This window comes from Pseudomyrmex gracilis, unplaced genomic scaffold (genome assembly GCF_002006095.1).
Source record: "Pseudomyrmex gracilis isolate BER0280 unplaced genomic scaffold, ASM200609v1 scaffold_1101, whole genome shotgun sequence".
Lineage (NCBI taxonomy): Eukaryota > Metazoa > Arthropoda > Insecta > Hymenoptera > Formicidae > Pseudomyrmex > Pseudomyrmex gracilis.
The window spans coordinates 8122-19804 of record NW_018021685.1 but is presented as its reverse complement, the minus strand read 5'-3'; positions in this window follow the sequence as shown (position 1 = coordinate 19804).

Genomic DNA, 11683 nt, shown 5'->3' with positions numbered 1-11683 from the left:
TCAATAACCGCCGCTCTTCGATTATATTCCGGCGTCTTCCTGAACGACTCGGCCATTTTAAGGTTATTAATGTCTTATCGACGTCTTTAACCTATCTTTAGGTCATATGGCACCTACTGCTGCATTCTAATATGATGGGAATGTCAAATTCAAATTTGTCCGGATTTAAGTGGCGGACCCTGTATACTTAAAAAATTTCTCGCGCTGACGACGACTCGCAACCGTCGGCTTTGAGGTACAAAAGGCATATCTGTAAAGATCGCTGAGGTGCGACGCGGCCACCGATTTGTCGGCCACCTTTTTTGTTTCCAGCAAAACCGATTTTCGCGCTCTGTGTCATCCCGGAACGTATTCAACGATGCCATTGCGCGGTACGTGCGACTTGTTGGTAACTCGAGTGTCAATGCTCGTATATATCGACAAATTTGGCAATATAGATATGTACGCGTGCAACAAATGTTACACTAAGTGCCGAACAAACGTATGCTTCTGGACCATGCAGACGTCGCTTTGTTGCGACGGGCGACACTTTGTAAAAAGTGGCATCGACAACGTTGTTGTGGTGCAAACAGTGCTACCGCAAATCTTTGATCAAAGTTGTAATTATTTCCAATTCGCACGGTCGTAACTTACGGTCGTTGAAACGAGAAATTTGAGGAAGTCACACCACTCGCGAATTACTGCAACCAATAGGTCAACGAGAACAAGACGTACGCTGCGTCGCAACCTTCGACGATATGGCGTTGCGAAACTGAAAGCACGTGGTACACTTGCGAATATACGTCGCGATTGTTGCCGTTGTGCTGTATTATTACGTTACGATATTACACGATATAGGATTCGACCAACACGATCATGGTTGGAATAGTCGTTAAAACATACAAATACTTGTCGCTCTCAATGTTACAGGAATGATACATTTTGTGCAATCGCGACAATGCGATAAAGTGTTTGCGTCAACACGGTAGATTTGCTTGTTATCAGCGTTATTCGGCGCGATTAAAATTGCTGCGGACCGCATATGTCGCGTTTTTAACAGCAACGGGACATCTAATAACTACGGTCTCAGACGTGTCGACGATTGGCCTTTCGTCGTTTTGACGCAAGAGGGTTTTGGCCAGATACACAAGTGACGCGACACGATTACGTGCTCTTAGTGCGGCGAAATTTTTACGCGATGTATGGAAAGTACGCACCTTTAAATTACTCACGCGACCTGGTCGTACGATTGTCTTATGTGGACATTGTGTGTTTGCGTTTTGCGATGACACGGTTGCAATTTCGCCAACAATATTGAATGTATGTCTCGTTAAAACAATCGCTCTGTCGATCCAAGGGTACGTCGGAATACACGTTTGATAATTATGTACGATATCGAAAACTTTGTTTTGTTCGCGAAACTGTAGATGCAAGAGAGCGCGTTGTCCGATGCGTTCGCCGATTCCTCAAACGTTGCGGCGGTAAGAATTAAACGCGTTACCGATAAATACGACAACGGCAGCGGTCGCGACGCGTCGCGTTTGATACGTTCGGCAAACGCAACGCACGACATCAACCGGTTGGATACCGTATGTAACCGTTCAACTTGTATTGCATCCGTGTTGCGCTCCGGCCACAGGTTGTCACTCCGAACAAAAACAGTTACCAAAAAAACTTGCGGGGCTCCCTGGATGCAATAAAACGCGTTTGATGGCGCAGTTTGTGCCCGATTTTTGCATCTGTAACGGCTCCTACCATGTGGTTAACGGATGACACCGTGACTGTAAACGTTGCACGATTTTAGAGGCGTTGTTCGATCAGAACGACGCATATAACGTTAACTAGGACATTTTGGCTTGGTTATCGATCGACGTGGAACGGTCCGCCAATAATATAAAGAAAATCGGCCGTCGCGTGGTAAGACTGCAATTAGAAACAAACGCGTAACGTCTTCGTCGCTGTAACATCCGTAGAAAACGCGCCTATGATATTAGATCAATGTCGCAATGAGTATATACGGGCTTGGGAATGTATCTCAGAAGCAATATTTTAACAAAAGTGTCTATACTCGCAACACCTGAAATTTTGAACGATTAGTAGACGGAAATGTACGATTCTTAGAAACATCTTTTGTACATTGCTTGTTTGGACGTTACTCCGCTCGTGGTGAGAGCTGTAAGAATGTGCTCGACCGAAGAGGATTTCAAGTGCGCTCTGTTGCACCTAATAAACTTCAGCAACAAAATTCTATATTTCCAAAGGTACAAGCAGTTGGATGTGCTTCACGCTGGACAGCAGATCACACCGGGCAAAGCGACAAACGCAGAAGCATTTGTCGTATGTTGGAATATCGTTCGATCGTCGCGCGAATGAACACGATCACGTTCAACGCGTCAGCGAACGAATCGATCGGCGATCGCGGTGTTTGCTCGCGCATCAAAACACCGTTTTCGTTGTGCATCAGAGAACTAGCGCCGACCATATGTCGCATGTTGACCGACGACTACGGTTCGCTCTTGTCGCGCGGGTCTACCTAGATAATAGCGATTTGATAGCTCACGTCCGCGAACGATGTCGACAAGAAGTGTTTGCGAGTATTGATGTCGCGCGACAACGACGTTTTTATGTACTCGTCGGGGCTCGTTTGCAAATTGCCGTCAAACATTCTGGTTTATCACAAACCGTCAAACAAATTGCTTTATGCTGGAACTATCTGTTTGTCTGTTACAATTCGATTTGTTGGATACTTGTTTTTTGGATCACGGCTTGTTTGGCAACGACCACGTGCACGGAATAATCAATAGAACGCTGGAAACGTGCTTCGACAATCTGATACGCGCGTACGAGCGTATCAGCACATGTTCGAACATTGGACCGACGATCTGTTGCGCGAGGACAAAAAAACGAGGTACTTGTGCGATATCAAACGCGGTGATCTGATGGCAAGTCTTAACTTCTAACGAATTAACTAATCGCATAAACGCGCACCATGTCACCGCGAAATTGAACAAACACCACGGCTATAATGAACAAATTGATGTCGTTCACTGACACAAATTACAATTGGCGTAACAACGCACTGAACACAGTACGCACGACCGGTTCTTTTCTGGACACCGTTGAAGTGTAGCAAAACGCTCGAATTCAGGTAAAGCGTCACATTTGGGTGGAGTTTGTTGTAATTCATAAAACTGTCTTTGAAATGTACCTCAAACAAAACGTTCAATTTACTACCTATTTGCTGAGTGAACGTCGGTATGTTTACGCCAAAAATAAACAAACGTGTCTTCGTAACATTGCATTTGCCATTATCAAACTCGTATCTCACACCATTGCTATACCTACGCAATCGTGGATGCATTGTCAGCAAACGTTTTACGGATGCGACGCGTTGATCGAAGACGACACTCGCACTATCGTCGAATTGTCCACTCGCGAATCAAAAGATGTATAACAAGCAGTTGAGTTTGCGTGTTCAATAGCAATTGAAACAAAACACCAGTTCGCGCGGTGTGTGATCAATGCTTTACCTATTTGTTTAAGCGCGTTGGCTCGTAAAAGCAATTGTGCACCGTATGATCCGGTGCAACGGTCGGTTTCGGCTTGAGTAGTTTGTTTGTCGTTTGCGTCGCGGTGACGTTGATTGGCGTGGCACACCACCGCGGTCGCGTTTGCGTGCGACAGAGTACACCTGAAAACTGGAGTGCGACAGTTGGCGCGCGCAATACATTCGTTGCCAACGGTGACGCCAACGCCCAATTTGTTGACGTAAAGACAACGAGATATATTGTGAACAAACAAAACAACACGGCTGTCGCAAATTTGTCCTTTTGAAACAATATTACCGCGGCGAATAATAAACAAACAGCAGTTGCTTGTTGAAACAAAAACTTATAGAAAAACGTATGAAGTCCGGCGTTTTATTCGCGGTTTAAACGTTTCGCGGATATCCGTCCGCGCGATAACAGTCTCGAGCTTGATCACCGGTATCTCTTGTTTCTCGTCTTTTGTTCAATTGTACAAACGTTTGCACAAGTTTCCGACGCACTGCTTTTGATTTCTGTGTGGTGTTGAAACGTCGTCGAACCGAATATACGTTGCGAAACAGGAGACGTTTTGGACATTCTCGATGTTTATTCGAGTTGTTTGCGCGATTCGCTATTACAGCACATCAAGTCGAACGCGGTACTCGATCAACCCACGATAACAACGGTTCGATCAACGAGCTCACCAAATCGAACCAGCGATACCGCAAGTCCACCGCGAGGTGCAACAGGGCGGTCTGCTGTTTCAAGTATTTGATGTCTTTTCGGCGCAAGTTGCGATTAAAACGGCGCAATCCAACTTTTTGACTCGGCGATCAACGTCAAATAATGGACGAATTTGGTCGCCGTATTGTACGACTCAAACGACTTTGATCAATCGTACCTGTGCGACAATCGCAACGCAATTCGATATGCTTAGTTCGCTCAACAATCGTTTTTGCAACCAATACCTGTACCTTGCACGACAACGTTACAGTCGTTAATGCTCACGTTGTCGAACTCATACACGATTTGAAACGTTCAAGCAAAACCGGTGCAACCATTGAATTCGACAACAACCGCGAGCGTTCACGATGCCGAGTAACGGTAACCACCGAAGACAACGTGTTTTATCAAGACGATATGCTGCGATTTGTACGCGAGTTAAATTAACGCACGTCGGATTACATGTATCGTACCATGTCCGAATGAACGAGTCGATTCCGCTTGCACGCGTGTTTCACGCGGTGCTTCAACGAAATAATTTTGCGTATATTGTTTGCATGCGCGCAAGCTAGTGGTTTAATTGCACCTTGTCGCGTCGCATGCATTTCCAATCGCGTCGATCGAGAGTTGCAAATTCACGCATTTTCTTAGGACTTAGAGGGATATCTCGCCGATACAGAGATTACTCTGACACATTTGTTTCATAAATTATTATTTCATCACTAGGTTTACTTATTTCAATTATAAGACTAATTTTACTTGCTGGCATTTGAGAATCTTTAGCATCCAAACAAAAAATTATTTCTATATTCCACCAAAATTTATTTATTAAATGACTGCAATCATATTCTCTTATGTTTTATAGTTACAATGAATTTTTTCAACAAATTAATTTAATATAGCAGAATAAGTGCCAAGGTGTTAAATACCGTATCTAAAATCTAAATTTTTATTAAAAATTAATACACGAATCATACGTCTTCAAAATTCTATTATCCATATCTACGATATAATAATCTTTTTCTATGATTTTACAATAATAGGTTTAAATTTTATTACAACATTAAGATTTTTAATTATATTATCATTCTGATACACTAATCTTTTTAATCAATTTCTTCTAGAAGGAAACATTAGTGAAATTTTATGAATTATATTGTCCTTATAATTACACTAATTTTTATTGGTATTCCATTCATTAAAACTCTATATCTTACAGATGAAATAGTAATAAACAACATAACCATTAAAGTTCTAGGTCACTAATGATTCTGATCGTACAAATATTCTGATATTATAAACGTAGAATTTGATTCGTTTATATTAAACAAAAACAATTTCTCTTTTTGCCTATTAGATGTTGACAACCGCTGCATTATTTTTTTTAAATACCTAATTCAAATATTAACCACATCTGCAGATGTAATATTTACTCATGAACTGTTCCATCCCGAAGAATCAAAGTAACTTTTATCCCAGGCTGATTAAATCAAATAATAAACTGAATAAATCGACCTGGATTAATTTTTGGACAATGCTCACAAATCTGCGGGATCAACCACAGTTTTATACCTATTGTTGTTGAATCAACAAAAATTAAAATATTTAAACACTGAGGTCTATCAAACTCTTAATTGATTTAGACCATATATTATATTTATAATTCATTAAATACTTAAAATTGTAAGTTTTGATTTTTTAAATCAATCCATAATAAAATAACGATTACTATAAGTAAGAATTAGGTTATAAAAACAGTAAACTGTCAATTTAAAAATATTAAGTTTAATATTCTTATATACCACAGATAGAACGTGTACGTTGAATATCTGTAGTATGCTTAGACGTATTTTTATTATACTTATTAATTTTATCAATTCATTTCTCTATTATAATTAACCCACCACCCTGACGAAAATGAGAAGTTTTATAAGCGTTTATTTGACGTTTGTATGAGCGTTTTGCGGAAATTCGTTGAAAGTTTTGAAACGGTCAGTAGAAAATTCATAGGGCGGAAATTGCAACGCTACAGCGTTTGAAAGGCGTTTATATAAAACGTTTTTGAGCGTTTGCATAGCGTTAACGTTAAGCGTTTACTATGGGGTTGTGAGCGTTTGTAATTTTCAATAATTGTTAATCTAGACTTAATTTCTTAAATTCATACAAAAATTTTTTGTATCCAAAAGACCATACGCGATTACTGATTAATATATACTTTGAAATTTTAAAATATATACTAATTAGTAATTACGTAACGTTAATTTTACATACAAAAAATTTTTGTATGAATTTAAGAATTAAAGTCCAAATTAACAATTATTGAACAATTATAAACGCTTACAAATCCATAAATTCAAGGATCGATGTCCTGAAAAAAATCATTACAAAATAAGAAAAACATAGTAAAAATTACAATTAATAGAGTTTTTGGCTCTAAGTTTCAAACTACGCGAAATTTAAACGGTTATAAGAGCTTTACGCTGGATATTTGGAATAAAAATATATATAAATATAGTAAAGATAAATATATGCATGCATACAAACATATATATATATATATTTATATTGTTCACGTGTAAAGTTTTACACTTAAGTTTGAAACAATTACAATCATTATATAGAACAATATTATTTATTGTATAAAATACACGTACAAATTGCTTCAAATGATAAAATAATATATATTGTTTTGTACTTTTGATATATATAAACTATCCTATATTTATCGCATATTTAGTTTTTCATCGCATATTTTATTTTTCAAAAACAGAAATGAGTTACGTTATCAAATAATAATGTCTTGTACAGTTTATCAGATATATTGTAAACTATGTTTTTTTACAAAAAGTTGACGATATTATTGTTCAATACATACTACATAATAGTTGTATAATCTTGAAAGATAATTTAAAGAATAGTAAATGTTGTTGACGCAGACCTAAAAAAAGAAGAGAAAAATGTTAAGGACAAATCGATAAAATATTTCACAAAGTCATACTCAAAATTACAGTACATACTCTAAATTTTCAAAGGTTCCTGATGTTGATGGCTGCATGAAGTATGACGAATAATCGAATGGTTGCTGTGAACAATGTGGTAATTGTTGCTGCTGATATGATGATTCCTGCGGCTGTTGCTGCAGTAGTTGGTGCTGTGATAGTGATTGCTGAAGTGGAAGTGATTGAGTATTACATTCTGGAAGTAAATGTTGTTGTATTTCTAATAGTGGTTGACCTCTTCTTATATATTTGCGCTTTGGCTCTTCACTTTGTTTACGTTTAGGAGCGTGATCTCCACTTTTTTTTCTTGCGTTGCCTCGAGGACCCTGCATATCATAAGCCCGATCTGCGAGATAAGCAGGAAGTCCATTTACATATTTTTCTACTTCTGTAGCTGAATATTTTGGACACAACTGCCCATTTTTATCTTGAATTTTTTGTTTTACCAGCCAATCGCGGTGCAAAGCTGTAAAAAAAAGAAATCTAAGCATTTACTACAATTTAAAATTATCATAATTACAAAAAGAAAATCTATCTAAAAATGTTACTTACCTTTAGCTACCATAAGAAAGTTCGAAGAGAACCGCTCGTTCTCAGTATTTTTGCTATTTATTCGCACTCGCATGAGGTGTGCTTTTTCACCAAAAACTCCTTTAAGAAGAGCATATGCCCAGTCAGCGTGGCTCTCTTCAACATTTATTAATTCTTTATACGCTGCTTTGGAGCAAAACACTCCATCTCCAAGAGGTACCTGTTAAGTGAAAATACATGAGGTTAATAAGAGAAATTAGATGAATAGAAAGCAAACAAAAAATGTTAGACTCCTTTAACTTCACTGGTGAGATAACATTCAACTCACCTTCTCTTCTGTGTATGAAACTTCACTGGTGGCTGAACTTGTAGAAGACAGTGATGATCTCATTCCTATAACATGAATAGATATAAATAAATAGTGTAGCCATTTACATTTTATGAGAATGCATTTTTTATTCATTTTACATGCAAAGTCACACATAAAACAGCTTCTTGAACTCATATAAAAAATTTTCGTATGCAAAAGTGACGCTATGCAATTACTGATTAATATATACATTTAGATTTGAAAATATACACCAGAGATTGCACACCATTATTTTCACATACAAAAATGTTTAGCATAAATTTACGAAATAAGACCCAAAAAAATATGTGTGAGACAACATTCAAGCACCAATCAAGAAACCTTTAGATACCAGTATGTTCTACATGAAAATGCAATATAATGAAAATCCTTTACATTTACCACCAGAAAACTTAGTATTGCACTAAGACTCACCTCTGCATTTTGAAGTGAATCATGTAAGAAGTCTATATTCAGAATTATATATTTCGTATTTTACAATTCCTAAACTTTGACTGAAATATATAACTACACGATTAGTTATTGCTGCAAAGAATATAAATTAAAACCTAATCTTCTATTGTATAACTGATTAAGTAATACAACAGAAAAATGAATATTATAAAGAAATAAAATGAATATAATAAATTATTAAAAAAAAGGAGATATTAAAGGGTCAATAAGAGCCTGAACACGGATGTCGATGTGTGAAAAAGAAAAGGATTTATTATAAAAATATAACGTTTCGATTCATTGCTTTGGATCATCTTCAGATATTACAGTCAGAGTTACAATAAAATTTAAATGTCAAAAGACTTTTCTTTATCTATACAGTCAAAAAAATTAATAATAATACGTTAAAAGGTGTTAAAGAACCTATTTGTAGAATGGTTGAACTGTATATAAGACGGTATATAAGACGGTATGGAATATAACTATGTAATGTACATAACATATTATATTACATATGTTATATTTATAAATAGGAAATTACAACTAACATGTGAGTATATGTAATATATATGTTAGTTACATGTCAAAAATTTGCAGAGTAGGCGCGGGGATCTAAAGGCAAGAATGGCGTTTTTCCTAGCAATAAATAGGTAATACAGCTGTAGATAAGCGATTGCTAAGTTAATGTGATACGGTGTTCGTTGACGTTATTTATCGCTAGGGAAAATGCCTCTCTTGCTCTTAGACCTCCACGAGTTTTTGACACACTGTGTCAAATACTGACATAAATCTATTTATTGGAAAATAATTCAATTTTCCGNTTGAGATTAAAATTGTTCAATTAATATTGCATATACTACAAATAAAAAAAAACCTACTTACTTATCAATTTCTCTATATTTGCCATTTTTTTCTCCAAGTCTGCAAATTTCTCCAAGTTCATTTTTCGTGCATTATCTAAGATCTCCTGAACATTTTCTTGCATCTTTTCCATTTTCTCTTCAATTCTTTGAAGACAATTTTTGTAAGCGTTGGCATAATCCTCNACATCTCCGGGTGAATTATTCCGTTTTCTATTTGCTTTCAATACAGTTAATTCTTCGTTCTCTTGCGAACGTGTTCCTACATCTACATCATCTTGAATGCTCATTGATTCATTACTTGCATTTAGACTCCTAGATGCCAATAATTTTGCATGAATTGCATTANTAGCATCTTTCTTTGTTTTTTTTTTATTTCTCTAAAAAGAATATATTTATACAGCTAATTGCCACAACTACATTTAAACTATTACAAATAGTGTCATAAATTATATTTATACCCAGATAGCCAAATGTGTAAACTCAATATAAAGCAAATCATTGTATAGATTAAGTTGCTCGCCAATTGTTGTTGTTGTCTTTATTTAATGCAACAAAAATGTTTTTGTCGATTCAGTATCAATATGCTGAGTTTTATTATCAATCAATTGTTGTAGCCAATGTTTATGACAAGTGAGTCAGCAATATGTGAGCAATATGTGAGCAATAATTTTTATTCATAAGTTGACAAAGATAATATAAGTTTATTGCCAATGAGTTGTTGGGAACTTATGTTATTATATCTTGTAAACTGTTGCTGACAAGAACATACTGAAAAGACGATACACTCTTTTGTTACATTGCTGAAAACATATGAGCAATATTTGCGGCAAGTTGCCAACAACTTGCACTCAGTTGGCTATCTGGNTAGTGTCATAAATTATATATTGACTTACATTTAAATCACGATTGCAGAAGATGGTGACATTAGAACTTGCTTGTTCTAGTACATCATTATCAGTAGAATTTGGTTCAGATNATCCATCACTTAACATGATAGGCCAACTGACTCTTTTCACTCTTATGGCATGTTCTAATTCCTCACGAGATTCTGTAAAACAAAAAATAAAGATTTAACGAAATTGCTCTCGCAAATTGTAAACAAATGACTCAAAAGAATAACTTTGGACAATTTCAGAAACAAAAATATTAAACTGTATTATTTTTGCNTAATCTATCATCATTCATTAGAATCATCATTTGTAGATTTGTGAAAATATATTACTTACCAGCAAGCAAGCCGATTATAGCGTACCATTTGTGCTCTTTTCCATCTTTGCTGCTGTGCGCAGTATTAACGGTATAGAATTCTGTTTTATTGAAATCCGTTACCAACTTTGGATTAAATGATATTTGTTCACCTTTTCCGATTTTTATTTTAATTTTATTTATTGGCACTATTTCTGTTATATTATCACTTTTATATTTCACTAAGGCGTGCCACCCTGATTTATTCACTTCATTNGATTGTTCATTCATTATAAAGATTAAAATAAAAGAGAAGAAACAGATATCTTTAATTTCAATCATTACATATATTGAAAAACTTGTAGTAAAAAACTTTAACTCATTAGGTAAAACTTTTTGTTGAACGGATTTTTGTTGAACGAGTTAGAACAAGTTCTAACTGCATGAACTTGCTGCTGTTGTGCGCATCCCTTCTACGGCTTCAGCTACTGTAAGGCCTGTTCTACAATACAGTCGTAGCCGTAAGTCGTAAGAAATTGACCAATCACAGGCAAAGTACAGAAGAATAATCGATTGTGATTTGTCAATTTCTTACTATTACGGCCTACAACTCTCCATTGTAGACGGCTCTTAAGAGAGCCAAAACTGAGAACACCACCGACGTGCGCCTTACTTGCGCAGCCTGCTGTTGATTGGTCGGAGTGCGATCGTAACGCTCCTGGATGCGCTGATTGGTTATGCATGATGCAATGTCTTGAAACAATAAGAGCCGTCTACAATGGAGAGTTGTAAACCGTAACAGTAAGAAATTGACAAATCACAATCGATTATTCTTCTGTACTTTGTCTGTGATTGGTCAATTTCTTACTATTACGGCCTACAACTCTCCATTGTAGACGGCCCTATATGAGAAAAGACACAGTCATTAAGAAAATCATTGAAAAGTTAACATGGCAAANAGAGTTGTGAAAAAGTCCAACGGATGAAAACTTATGTAAAGCCTGCCCTCGTAAATTTTACTGAGCGATTTAATCCGTTAAATAAAAATCCGTTCAACAAAAAGTTTTACCTAAT